The following is a 13,434-nucleotide window of genomic DNA, read 5'->3' as shown; positions in this document are numbered from 1 at the left end:
TAGGGTTGCAGTAGTTCTTAAGTTTTGCCCACAATTTTAACATTCTTCAAGTTTTCTACACTAAGTTTTTATCATTTTCTATAAAAAGGAAAATAGTTATTAAAATCTATCTACCCTAGAATGGTGCATACTGCTCAGTCCAGATATTTTGACACCAAATTCCAGAGTTTTCATTCAAAAATCACACTATGTGAAAGAGAAAAATCAGAGTTCTGTATATTGCAGAGCTATAACCATCTCGTGAATTGGCATACAATTAGCAATTGATTAACTTTTCCACATAATTTAATCCAAAGTCAATCTTATGAGTAAATGATTGAATGAATGAATACCCTCTATCTTACTAGATTGCTAATTTCTAGCTGATTTTTCTTAACCAGGATATTGGACTTCTTGGCTTGATGTTACAAATGAATCTGATGATCCTTCCTTGGGACATTGTCTCTAGGACCAGCCTTTGCCAAATTATTTCTCTTTAAATCCTCTACATGACTTAAAATGTAACTTTCATTGTCCCTTTTGCAGAGATCCCAACATGCTTTCTCCCTGAGCTTTGACAGTACATTTTATTACATTTTAATAACTAGATTTGAATAACCTGATTTGGCCATCTTTTCTTCCTTCCTTGATCATAGATGTATGCTGAAATTTTGTTAAGTGCAGAGTAGAGCTAAGCCCTGAGATGGAAGACAAAATACATGTGAATAGTAGTCTTTATCTAGTAGTATTTAAATTACTAATAATTTACTATGGTTCATTTGTGGAGTGAACCATGTAGCTTATCTATGCTTTTGTGGATGGAACCTGGCCCAATTCTAGCACACCAAAAACAAAAATTTTAAAACCTTTTCCAGCTTAAAATTTTAGTCGATTTTGAAAATTCACTCTCCAAAGGGGAATTCAAAAACTGAGTAATTTTATAATCCCACTTAACATCTTAGAAATCTGAAACATTGTAAAACCTGGTAACCCCATTTTGTTTATTCACTCTTTTCTGAATAAGAATTTTCACAACTTTTACATTTCATATTTTCACAGTCTTTAATTTCCTTACTGATAAGGTTTACCTTGAGGCAGTCTCCTTTTGCCAACTCACAGATGAGTTGTCCTTTTGCATATAATTATATGTATGGATCACTCATTCTTTTTTTTCTTTATTTTGTTTTATTATCAAAATTTATAAGATGTCCTTGGTTTCAAGGCCTGCCATATTTAAGACTTCCAGGATAGATACATATTTGATTTTTTTATGTGTTATTTGATTTGTACACTTACCGCTTATCTACTCAAAAAAAATTTTTAATGGCTTCCATTCATGCCTGGAAACAAAATCGAAAATTTCTGCCTAGCGTTTGCTACCCCCTCTATAATGTAGCCCCGCTTTTAAAGTCTAATCAAAGTCCTGCATATTCTTTCGATCACCCATTATTTGCTTTCCTTTTACCCCAAAGTCTTCTCTTGTCTACCAATCAAAATCAACGCATTTTGCAAATCCCAGCTTAGACCTAATATCACGATTACCCAAATCTTCAATTAGAAATTTTCCCTGAATTTCAGAAGTTAGAATAATTTCATTTCCCACTTTTTCCTGCTAATTACTGATTTTTCTCTCCCCAAGTAGATAAAGACGCCTTGAAAATAAAAACCGTATTTGAAATTGCTGCTGTTATAAGCAATTTAACAAAATTGGACATTTGGACATTTTGAATAAAAATTTAGAATGATGTAATCTTAGTGCCTTGATTTTAGAGATTAATATACCAGATGATTTATTTTACAGATGAGAAAACTGAGATTTAAATGGGGGCAGTATGGATCAGCTATTCTTAATAGTCTTTATTTCAAGTGTCTTTGACACTCTTTCTCATTCTGTTTCCTCAAACTTTAAAATGAATATGTGTGTTGTGATGTTTTCCGCCTACTAATAAACGTAAAAGACACTCTGTGCTTCAGTCACAAAACGGAAGCCACTTTAGAAATCTGAAGAAGGAAGGGATTTCAAAAAACTAACTGCTCACGAAACCAGTAGAAGGCCTGGAGAAACAGAATTCGGGAAAGGACACCTTAGCTTTCAGGTTCACCATGGACTTTAGAGAGTTAAGGAGCTGCCAGCCTTGATAAAACTACTTTCCAACACTGAAGGAGCTGAGTATCAGGAACACAACAGAGGCCACTAGAGAAACTCCTATGTGCTGAAGCCTGAGCATTTATTCACCTGCTACTGCTGCAGGAGCAGTGAAGAATCTGCATCTTTTCCACCTTCTGAATGTATGTGACTGTTCCTAAAAGGTAGAATCTGAACTGGGAAAATAGACCAAACAAACAAACCAAAACCCAGAAAACCCAAAAAACAAAAACCCGAAAAACCCCACTTATATTTACATTGTAGTTTTTTATCCCAGCAATTCAGTAGTTTTTTATCCCAGCAATTCAGTTGCCTTTCAATTTAAGGGCAAATGTTCCCACACACCTCAGTAGCTCACAGATGATCAGTGTGCTGTATCATTGAACAGTAATTGATGTTTATACTAACAGAATTGTTAGCGCTGGAAGAGACTAGAGATAAACTGAACTCATCTTTAAAAGATGAAAAGATCAAAGTCACATCACAATGGAGCTGGGAGAGCCACCCTTTTAAAACCTACGTCATGTCTAGAGATGGCGTGTTTTCTTGCTACCCTTGTCTCTGAACCTCTCCATTGCTCTATGCTTACAGTCGGTTTAATTTTATAGCCTCTGACGTAAATGAAATTAGCACTTCTTATACCTAATTAGTTAGTGCTAAGACCGTGTTTGAGCTTGATAAGACACTTCAGACAATTTTGCCAGATCTTTCTTGCATCGATATAAATGCAAAGGGAGTAGTTAAGACTACCCATTGCTGTTCTAAGATCAAATCACCATTTTATCTGATGACTTACAAACTGGAAAGTTGGCCAATAAATCTATTTAATCAGCTCTCTCAATATTGCGAATGAGCCTCCTGATAGCCAGATATTATAAATCTGCTGTGGCCAATTCTCATTTTTACTTGTTGTTCTGGATGGAACTGGCTGTGGCACTGGGATTTTCTTAAGTATAAACCATTCCAAAAATCACACTGTTATTATAGGTTGCTTTGTCCTCAGGCTGTCTGGTATTCCTTTTGGGCTATTGGTCTTTCAACATGCAGTTAGGGGATTAAAGTAAATCATTTAATCCATGCAGCATGTCACTCAATAGTATACTTTTGGAAATTGTTTCCACAGGAGCACCAGTGAAAGCAGCCAGTCTGAGATATTGACACTATAGAAAAAACTGACAGCTTACTCCTTGTATTGATTCTACTCTTCTCTACAAATATAGACTCCGTTCCCTACCACAGCCTTGTAAGTGGTGACTGCTGAGGTTTCTAAATTGCTTTGTAAATTATTTATTACTTGGACACCTTGTAAAGACCTCTTTTCTTCTTGTCTCCTTGCTTGTGATTTCTAAGATTTCGTATACATTGAAAGGTGTCAGTGTGTATACTGACCACAACCTTCTTAAGGAACTCCTTTTCTTCCTATTTTATGTTGCAAATAGGATTTGTTCCACCAATATTATGATTATGCCTTTTGCCATTCTTATTTCTGATATAACTCCTGATAAAATATCATAAATGCTTATATGCAGAGGTCCCAGACTGAGCACTAAGCAGGGCAGCAGTTTGGAACCTAGTACTGAGTAACTAATTAGCACATTTTCAAACTAAGAAGTTTAGTGTTTAAAGAACATTTATTTAATGACAAAGAAAACAGTTTCTGTTAATAAAAATTGTTTATCAGAGCAGATGCACATATTTAACCCCCTTGCACTAATGTGGTAGAGTCAACGTTCTGGAAGTTCTCTTTTCTCTTGGATTTTCTTTTGTGATTTTGTGAACCAGGAGAATTTTTAATGTTTATAATTCAGATAATAAAAAATACATTTCTGTGTTCAGTAGAACAGAGCAATTTGAAGATTGTGACTGTCTACTCTTAGCTGACTGAAACTACACACATAGACATAAAAAATACTCAGCAGAAAGAGGTGTGTGCTTAATAATATGAATTTCTCACTTTCGGTTCCCCAGCTTCCTACTTTGGTAGGTTCAGTACCAGTATACACTTTGTGAATTAAAGCTGGGGTTTTTGTAGCACCCTGTATGGTCTGGAAATCCCAAAGGCTACACATCTTGCCCAATCTTTAAAATTCATTTAATCATATTTGAACAGTATGAACTTTTCAATCACATCTGCCATTTATGAGGTCTGTGACTTGAGGAAAGTAACTTAATTCTTGTAAATAGCACTTTATTCTACTATGATGATAATAATAAGAAGAATATCTATGAAAAGGGTTATTGAAAGAATAAATGTGATAATATAGAGTCTTAGCACAAGCACATTTTAATTGGTTCTATATGGTTCTGACATTACTGATGTGTAATTTTTGCCAAAGAATTTAATTTTACCATGTTTATATTTTATATACCAATAGATACATGTTGAGAATAAAGAAAATGGGTAGTTAACAATTATACATAAAGACCCTAGCATCTTTTGGGCAATTTTTTTCTAATTATAGAAATTTGAGGAATATGAAAACATCCTTCTAAGATCACTATGATTCTCAATGAAGTGGAGAATGCAAATCTGTTAGAAGATAAAGGTTTAGATCCATTATGAAGATTTCCAAAGAGATGAAGCCAGCTATTTGAGACAGACTGCAGTGGGCAAAATATGCACAAGAAGAGCAGAGCCGGAAACCAGCAAGCAGCTTTAGACAATGAAGTCGTTACAGCCATTCTCTTAAGCCTGTTTCCATGATAACCTGTCCAGGCAAGGTTTGCCCCAGTGCAGTGCTGATTTTCTTATCCATTGCTTTATACCAACATGTATTGTTATGACCTGGTTTCATTCTTTTCCTGTATGCTGAAGGAACTCACCTTTAAAATGAGGTTTTTTTTTTTTTTTTTTTTTAATACTTATTTTCATACTCCTGATTTAGAATGCTTGTTTCTTAAGATTAATTCCAGTGTTTCAAGGCCCAGCAGAGGTGTCACCTCCCTTACAATCTGTTCCTGTTATTCCCACCTACTGTTTCTTCCTTTTATGAATTCTTTCAGCATTGATAGTGATGAATCACTCTAGCCAGCATCGGAGATTAGATGCTAATCTAATCTCCATTCAGATAATATCTAACCCACAGAGAAACACATGTAGGGCAGGAGAGATTCTTTTACTATCCCTTCAATAGCTCTCCAGTGAAAGATTAAAAAGAGACTGGAAAATCTAGTTAAATCAGAGAATATTTATGGATAAAATGCAAATTCTAGCACTAATTGGAGCTTTATATTAATCCTATTTGTTTGTGCATCATTTTACTATATATACTAACAGGCTTTACTATGCTCCTTCATAGATTACATAAAGATTTCTCACAATTTATTTCATTTATTCTTCAAAACCATTTTATGAGATGTCTTGTTATCCTTACTTGAAGAGATGAACCAGAGCCTGAAAGAGGTTATTCACAGAAGTCCCTTACTTGATTTTTATCAGTCCCAGCTCACTCCACAGAATGGCCCATCTCATCCTCACAGGAACTACCTGAGGAAGGCCAGAAAGTCATTCTTAGCTTTCATTGATAAACAATGAAAATGATTTCTCTTTCAAAAAGTGAGAGAAGAACAGCCTAAAAAGTCTCTGCCTCTTCCCCTTTGGAGGCAAGGAGGAGGGTTGTTCTTGGAACAAGATTGGTTTTACACCCAAACAACCCAATCAAAAAATGAGCAGAAGATTTAAACAAATATTTCTTCAAAGAAGACATACAGATGGCCAAAAAGCTCATGCAAAGCTGCTCAACATCACTAAATATTAGAGAAATGCAACTCAAAACTATAATGAGGTATCACCTCATACCGTTCAGAATGGCCATCATCAAAAAGTCTACAAGCAGCAATTGCTAGAGAGGATGTGGAGAAAAGGGAACCCTCCTACACTGTTGATGGGAATGTAAATTGGTGCAGCCACCAAGGAGAACAGTATGGCAGTCCTTAAAAGACTGAAAATAGAACTACCATAAGATCCACTCCTGGAGAAGACCATAATTCGAAAAGATGCATGTATTCCAGTATTCATTGCAGCACTATTTACAATAGCCAAGACATGGAAGCAACCTAAATGTCCATTGATAGAGGAATTGATGAAGAAGACATAGTACACATATACAATAGGATTTTACTCAGCCATATAAAAGAATGAACTAATGCCATTTGCAGCAACATAGGTGGACCTAGAGATTCTCATACTAAGTGAAATAAGTCAGACAGAGAAAGATAAATACCCTATGATATTACTTATATGTGGAATCTAAAACAAAAAAAATGATACAAAAAAACTTATTTACAAAACAGAAACAGACCGACAGACTTCAAATACAAATTTATAGTTGCCAAAGGGGAAACATGGTGGGGAGGGATATATTAGGAGTTTGGCGTTAACACATACACATTATGATATGTAATATAGATAATCAACAAGGACCTACTGTATAGCACAGAGAACTCTACTTAATATTCTGTAATAACCAATATGGGAAAAAAAATCTGAAAAAGAATGAATATACATATATATATTACAATGTTGTAAATCAACTATACAATATTATAAAATAAAAATTAAATTTAAAAAATTGGTTTGGCACAAGACACAGGTGGCAACCAGCAGACCCACTGTCTATGAAAGATGCATAAGGGAACAGAATTGGAACATAATTTTAAAATATATGTATATATATATATATATGTATATGTACAAATACACATGTATCATATATAGATCATAAAACATTAAAATGCATGAAAAAATGTGTGTCTACCTTTACTTATATTGTTAAAAGCTAAACTGAGGCATATTAAAAATTTTAAAGTTTGACCAAAAGTCAATCCTGATTGGATAATGCCAACACTTAAGTAGTTGGGAGCCTCCAGAACAAGAGCTAGGGGACAGGCCAATCAAGAAGTTGCAAATAAAGGAAAGCATTTGATTAGCTTGAAACCTAATTGACTATTTATGATTTATTATCCTTAGTTTTTAATTTCCTACTTTTGAAGCATTTGCAGCTTAGATTTTGACTTGCTTACATAAGCCACCAAAGCAATAGAGCTACTTTAGTCTAACAGCCTCCTTTGTAATTGTTTTAACATGTGTTTAGTGAAATTTTGGATTGAAATTGGTTTATCCTTGAGATGGACCAGATTCGTGTTGAAAATTTTTAGAGAAGGAAGCAAGGTAAATAAGGGAGCTATTGGGCTGAACTGGATTAGGTAGACTCTTTGATGCCCTAAGGAGAAATGCAAGATGGTGGGACATGGGCTTCTCCACCCTGAAGAGTTCCCTAAAAAGGCCCTCTTCTTCACAAAATGAATCATTGAGGCAAATATTATAAACGTACCTTTGTAAAATGTTGGTACCTAATGAGTATTTCCAACATAAGTGTAAAAGATTGTCCATTCTACTGTATCTTTATTAGCATTGGGTATTGTAACTGAAAAAAAAAATGCTAATTTGAAATGTAAAAAAAAAATACTCTTTATAGTTTTCAGTGTAGTTAGAGTGAAATTGTCTATGTATTTGTTTAGTAATTATGTTTCCTATTTTTCAAAATTGTATATATTCCTTTTTTTTTTTTGGTCTTTTTGGGGTCACATCCCCTTAAGATGGAAGTTCCCAGGCTCTGGGTCAAATCGGAGCTATAGCTGCCCGCCTGCCTACACAACAGCCACAGCAACATGGGATCTGAGCCACATCTGTGACCTACACCACAGCTCGTAGCAATGCCGGATCCTTAACCCACTGAGCAAGGCCAGGGATCGACCCTGAGTCCTCATGGATATTAGTCAGGTTCGTTACCGTTGAGCCACAATGGGAACTCCCCAAAATTGTATATATTCTTAATGTTTCATAGTATCTATTTTAACAGTGTTTTAAAAATCAATTTATATAAGCCTCATAGTGTTTTTATCCTTTTTAAATACTTGATAAGCATATATAATTCCCACCGATATCAGTAAGAATTAGAAAATTCCTTTGATACCTACTGATTTCATTGTCTGACTTCGTTTTTTATTGTGGTCCTTTTCCAAAAGAAATAGTTGAAAATTTGTCCCAATAATTGAGGTACATTTTTAAAAAATTCTCTCTGTTGCTACATTTCCCACTCTAAGCAAATTTGCAGACATAAAAATCCATTCTCACTGTGTTAATATTTTCAAAATCTGAGATCCCAGAAAGCCTTGTATTTATATTTAAATAGTAATATATTTTAGGACTACTGACTAAGTAATCATAATGTACTGAGTCCATACTTTGTTGAAAAGCTATGGGAAAAATCTGAGTTTTATAAAACATTGAATCTTCCTGCAAAAAAGCAGTGTATTGAGGTTATGAACATGTATTCAATAAATTAACATGAAATAAATGACATAATAAAGTCAGACAAAGTGTTTTTGCAGGGAGTGAGTAGAAAGCATTCCCCCCTACCTTCTAGCAGCAAATGATGTGGTAGATAAGTGAAAATTAAGCCATTTTTATGGCCTAAAATAAGAGACACACATTAATAAGGTCTTTTATTATAGTTGCATAAATTGGCCTTTAATTTGTGACCCTTGAGAATACTGCTACTGACTAGAGATTAAATTTGTTTTTATTGAATATAATAAATAAAGATTGCATATTAAAATATTATGAATCATGTGTATTTAGAAACAGTTTTATCAAGTACAAGTACGATGACATTAATCCTTGAAATTATTGCCTAGATTAGTGTCTACTAAATAAAAATGATTGTTACCGTCTTTTGAATGAATGAATGAATAAGGTAATGTTTGAAAGGGCTAAATTTTAGATAATGTTGTTCACTCAGGATATACATATAAATAAACATGCACTCAGAGACAAAATCATTGAAAATATATTTTAGTTTAACAATAAGCTAATACTTTAAAAAGGTGACAAGAAGAAATTTTATTTAAATTATGGCCTGCCATCTGTGGGCAGGGTGATGTTCTTGGTGTTTAAGAAACTTCATAGGAGTTCCCGTCGTGGCGCAGTGGTTAACGAATCCGACTAGGAACCATGAGGTTGCGGGTTCGGTCCCTGCCCTTGCTCAGTGGGTTAATGATCCGGCGTTGCCGTGAGCTGTGGTGTAGGTTGCAGACGCGGCTCGGATCCCGCGTTGCTGTGGCTCTGGCGTAGGCTGGCAGCTACAGCTCCGATTGGACCCCTAGCCTGGGAACCTCCATATGCCGCGGGAGCGGCCCAAGAAATAACAAAAAGACCCCCCCCCCCCCCAAAAAAAGGAAACTACATAGTTTCATGAAGTTTGGTCTCCATTAATGAGTAATTAGGTTCCGGTAATAAGCTGTTATATGTTACCAAATAAAAAAATGGAGGACAGAATGAGGAATATCACGGAAGGAGAACAAAAGGCAATGGTTTTGGAGCAAAATGAATTTTTTCTTATTCTATTTGTGCTTTAGCAGTTGACTCACAGGTTATAGTTTTTACGATTTGAAAAATGAAACAGTGCCCCCATACCCATCTCATCTTGTTCTCTTCTTTTATATGAAATACTATCAAAAAAATCACTTACCTACCACATGATTATTCCTTAGTCTCCTTCTACATTGTCAACCATGTGTGTATGTGTGTGTGAATGAGAAAATTTAAAGATTAAAGAAAACTTTAATAAATTGTAATATCTCAGAAATCTCCATTTGGAATATCCCTATGTGATGGCATTCACTATTATCACTTTTATTAGCATTGTTAAGGATGGGAGGTTACTCTTAAACAAGACACTAACCAGCAATATTACTGTAAGTCCCCAAATTCACTAGACTCAGGAGCTGGCAGGATCAACTACATTATTACTATATGTGTAAATAGCATTAAAATCAGTTTTAATAAAAAGGTTTTGCCATATCTCAGATGACCAGCATAAAGTTTTGTGATTATGAGAATTGCCGTTTTAGGAAAAATCAAATGCAGTGGTGTTTACTTGATTTAGAAATATTACCTTGTCAACCAAGTACAGATTTTGCTGTAACAGAGTACATGTTCTCAGTTTCATTGACCCATGATTCAGAATAGTTTGGTTAAGTAGTGTCCACAGCCCTTTGCTTCCCAGTAGACTTGACTGGGTATATAAATGTTGTGTAGATGAGAAGAGTGTAATGACTTAGAACCAAAGAGAGCTGTGTATTTGTATTTGATTCTATTTTAAAGACCCTTAGGTGCATAGAACAGCTGTTTTAACACAAAGTCTGTTCTATTAACAGAAAGAAATGTGTTTGTGTTTGTGTGTTGTTAGAGTAAATTTAACTTCATTAGGCAGAGGATATCACATCTGATTCCTTGCAGAAGGAGTTCTTAACTGCTGGACATAATAGAGAAATTAAAAGAGGTGTAAATTCCAGTAAATAATATATCCTATAAATAACTCACAGAGAATAAGATAACATTGTTTTCCTATAACTATTGAAGAGAAGAACATCATTATAAATTCAGGGCAGAAAATCTTTATTTCATCTTAAATCCTATTATCAAATCTATTTTCTTCCTGGTTGCTCCCTGATCTTTCCTAGATGTCTTTGTTTTCTTTACAGTAATGAAAGAAACTCTCTAGATATTTCTGTGTTCCTAGCAATTGTTACTCTATGAATTTATTCATAGGATTCTTGTTTTTTTTTTTTTTATGAAAAGAAGAGTCTGATGCTGTGCTATTACAAATCAATTTAGAAGCCAAACTTAAATTGTATTTACTATTACCCTGGTGTCTCAGTTTCAGGTATAAAAATTTTCAAAAATATGTACAGACTCTTTTAAAATATACCATAATGATATTATTATATACATATTAATAGAGGCCTCACTGGAAATTTCAAAAGAAAATTAAGGTATACTGTAGGCAAACACTAAGACATTTGTGAACCACAGAGAATCCTTAAATTCTACCATATAATCCCTTATGTCAGAGTATCAATACACAATTTTAAACAAAAAAGACTGCTTAATGCAGGGAGTCTTGTTCCAACAACATTTATATAAATCAGATTTTTCTTCAGAAATGATATTTTCCTAATTATAATTAATTATTTTGGAGTATATTATTCAAAATCCATACCCACTTTTTGGGTCTTCTGTTAACTCTGTCAAGTTAACAAGTAAGAGAAAAAAATGAGGCTTTACTATGAACAATTGTATGCCAACAAATTCAGTGACATAGATGAAATGGACATTTTCCTAGAATGACACAAAGTATACAAACTGACTCTAGAAGAAATAACAAATCTGAATAGACTTTTAATAAGTATAAAATTGAATCAGTAATCAAAGGAAAACCCATGACTGGATGGCTTCAATGATGAGTTCTAACAAATATTTGAAAAAGAATTAGCACAGATTCTTTGAAAACTATTCTAAAAAATTCAAATGGAGGGAACACTTCTGAATATATTCTATGAGGCCAGTATTACCCTGATACCAAAACTAGACAGAGATATCATTAAAAAACCCTACAGACAGTAACTCTATGAATATAGATGCAAAAGTCAATCAATGCATACTAAAAGAATAACAGACAAAAATGACATGATCATCTCAGAAAAAGCACTTGATAAACTCCAATATCCTTTTCATCAATCTAGAAAAAGTGAACTTCCTTCACTAGTTAAAACAAACCTAACAACAACAAAAAAATCACATCTAATGTTTAAAGACTGAACACATCCCCCAGATATCAGGAATAAGACAAGAATGCCTGCTTTTGTTGCTTCTATTTAACTTTATATTAGAGGTTCTAGCCAGGACAACCAGCAAAGGAAGAGTATGCATCCAGATTTGAAAGAGAGAAGTAAAAGTATCTCTATTTGCAGATGGCATGATGTTGTGTATATGAAATCACGAGGAATTTCATAAAAGCTATTAGAGCTACTATGGTAAATTCAACAGGGTTATAGGATAGAATGTCAATATATTTTTTAAAAAGTTGTATTTGTATGTACTAGAGTCCACAATCCAAAAATGAAATTAAGAAAACAGTTCTATTAACAATAGCATTAAAAAAATAAAATACCAAAGAATAGATTTAACAAAAGGAGTGCAAGATTTATATACTGAAAGTTACAAACATTCTTGAAATAAATTGAAGATCTAAATGCATTTGGCTCTTGAACAACAAATGTTTGAACTGTAAAGTTCACTTGCATGCGAATTTTCTTCAGTACTACTGCATGAACAGAGGTTGGTTAAATCCCCAGATATTGAACTGCATATATGGAAAGCCAACTATAGATTAAACTCAGATTCCCCACTGTGTGAAGGTCCAGTACCCCTAATCCCTGTGTTATTCAAGTGTCAATTGTAAGTGGAAAGACATCCCACATTCATGGTTTGGAAGACTTCATGTTGTTAAAATGGCGCAATCCCCAAACTGATCTACTCATTAAACAAAATCTCAGCAGCCTTTGTTGGCAGACCTTAACAAGATTATCCTAAAGTTCATACGGAAAAACAAGGAATCCAGAATTGACAAATCAATCTTGAAAAAAAAAAAAAAAGTATGTTGGAGGATCCATTCTTCTTGACTTCAAAACTTACAACTTATTACAAAGCTACAGTAATTAAAACTGAATGGTCCCGGAATAAAAATAGATACATAGATCAATGAAGTTGAATTGAGATAATTCCAGATATAAGTCCATACATTTATAATTAGTCAATTTTGAAAAGAGTATAATGGTGTTGGGGCATCTGGAAATTCATGTGCAAGAGGATGAAGTTGGACCTCTACTTAACACAGTATATAAAAATACACTCAAAATGATCACGGCCTAAATGTAAGAGCTAAAACTATAAAATCCTTATAAGAAAACATAGTTTTACGTCTTCATAAACTTGGATTAAGCAATGGACTTTTATATATGATACTAAAAACACAGGCAATGAAAGAAAAAAAGACAGCGAAATTAAAAATCTTTGTGCTTCAAAGAACAATATCAAGAAAGTGAAGAGACAACCCACAGAATGGGTGATAACATTTGAAAATCATAAATCTATTAAGGGGATAGTATCCAGAATATATGAAGAATTATTACACTGCAACAGTAGTATGATACATAACCCAATTAAAAATGATCAAAGGATTTGAATAGGTAGTTTCATAAAGAAGATCCATAAATGGAAAGTGCAATTTAGAATGACAATGAAATAAGACTATGATGAGTACAATAAAAAAGACAGACAATAACAAGTATTAGCTAAGACATTGAAAAATTGAAACCTCACATACATTATTGGATAGAATACAAAATATCACAGATGCTTTGGGAAGAAAATTTTTACAGTTATTCAAAAAGTTAAGTATAGA

At 33.8% G+C, this 13,434-nt stretch overlaps 1 protein-coding gene across 3 annotated transcripts in view; it reads left to right on the top strand.

Annotated features, from left to right (window-relative positions):
* HNF4G (hepatocyte nuclear factor 4 gamma) overlaps positions 1-13,434 on the top strand; it is a 131,328-nt gene that overhangs the window by 63,185 nt on the left and 54,709 nt on the right. The window contains exon 3 of one of the 3 annotated variants that reach the window (XM_021089184.2): positions 3,249-3,368. The exons of the other annotated variants lie outside the window; for them this stretch is intronic. The gene's annotated coding sequence lies outside the window, so the exon portion shown is untranslated. The remainder of the gene's footprint in view (positions 1-3,248; positions 3,369-13,434) is intronic. 3 annotated transcript variants of the gene reach the window in all.

The sequence above is a fragment of the Sus scrofa genome, chromosome 4 (genome assembly GCF_054392235.1).
Source record: "Sus scrofa isolate SSC_HxYL_T2T_F1_AM1 chromosome 4, Sscrofa_HxYL_maternal_Yorkshire_Landrace_v2.0, whole genome shotgun sequence".
In the NCBI taxonomy this organism is placed as follows: Eukaryota; Metazoa; Chordata; class Mammalia; order Artiodactyla; family Suidae; genus Sus; species Sus scrofa.
The sequence above is the reverse complement of the archived record's forward strand: the minus strand, read 5'-3'. Positions and strand labels throughout refer to the sequence as shown.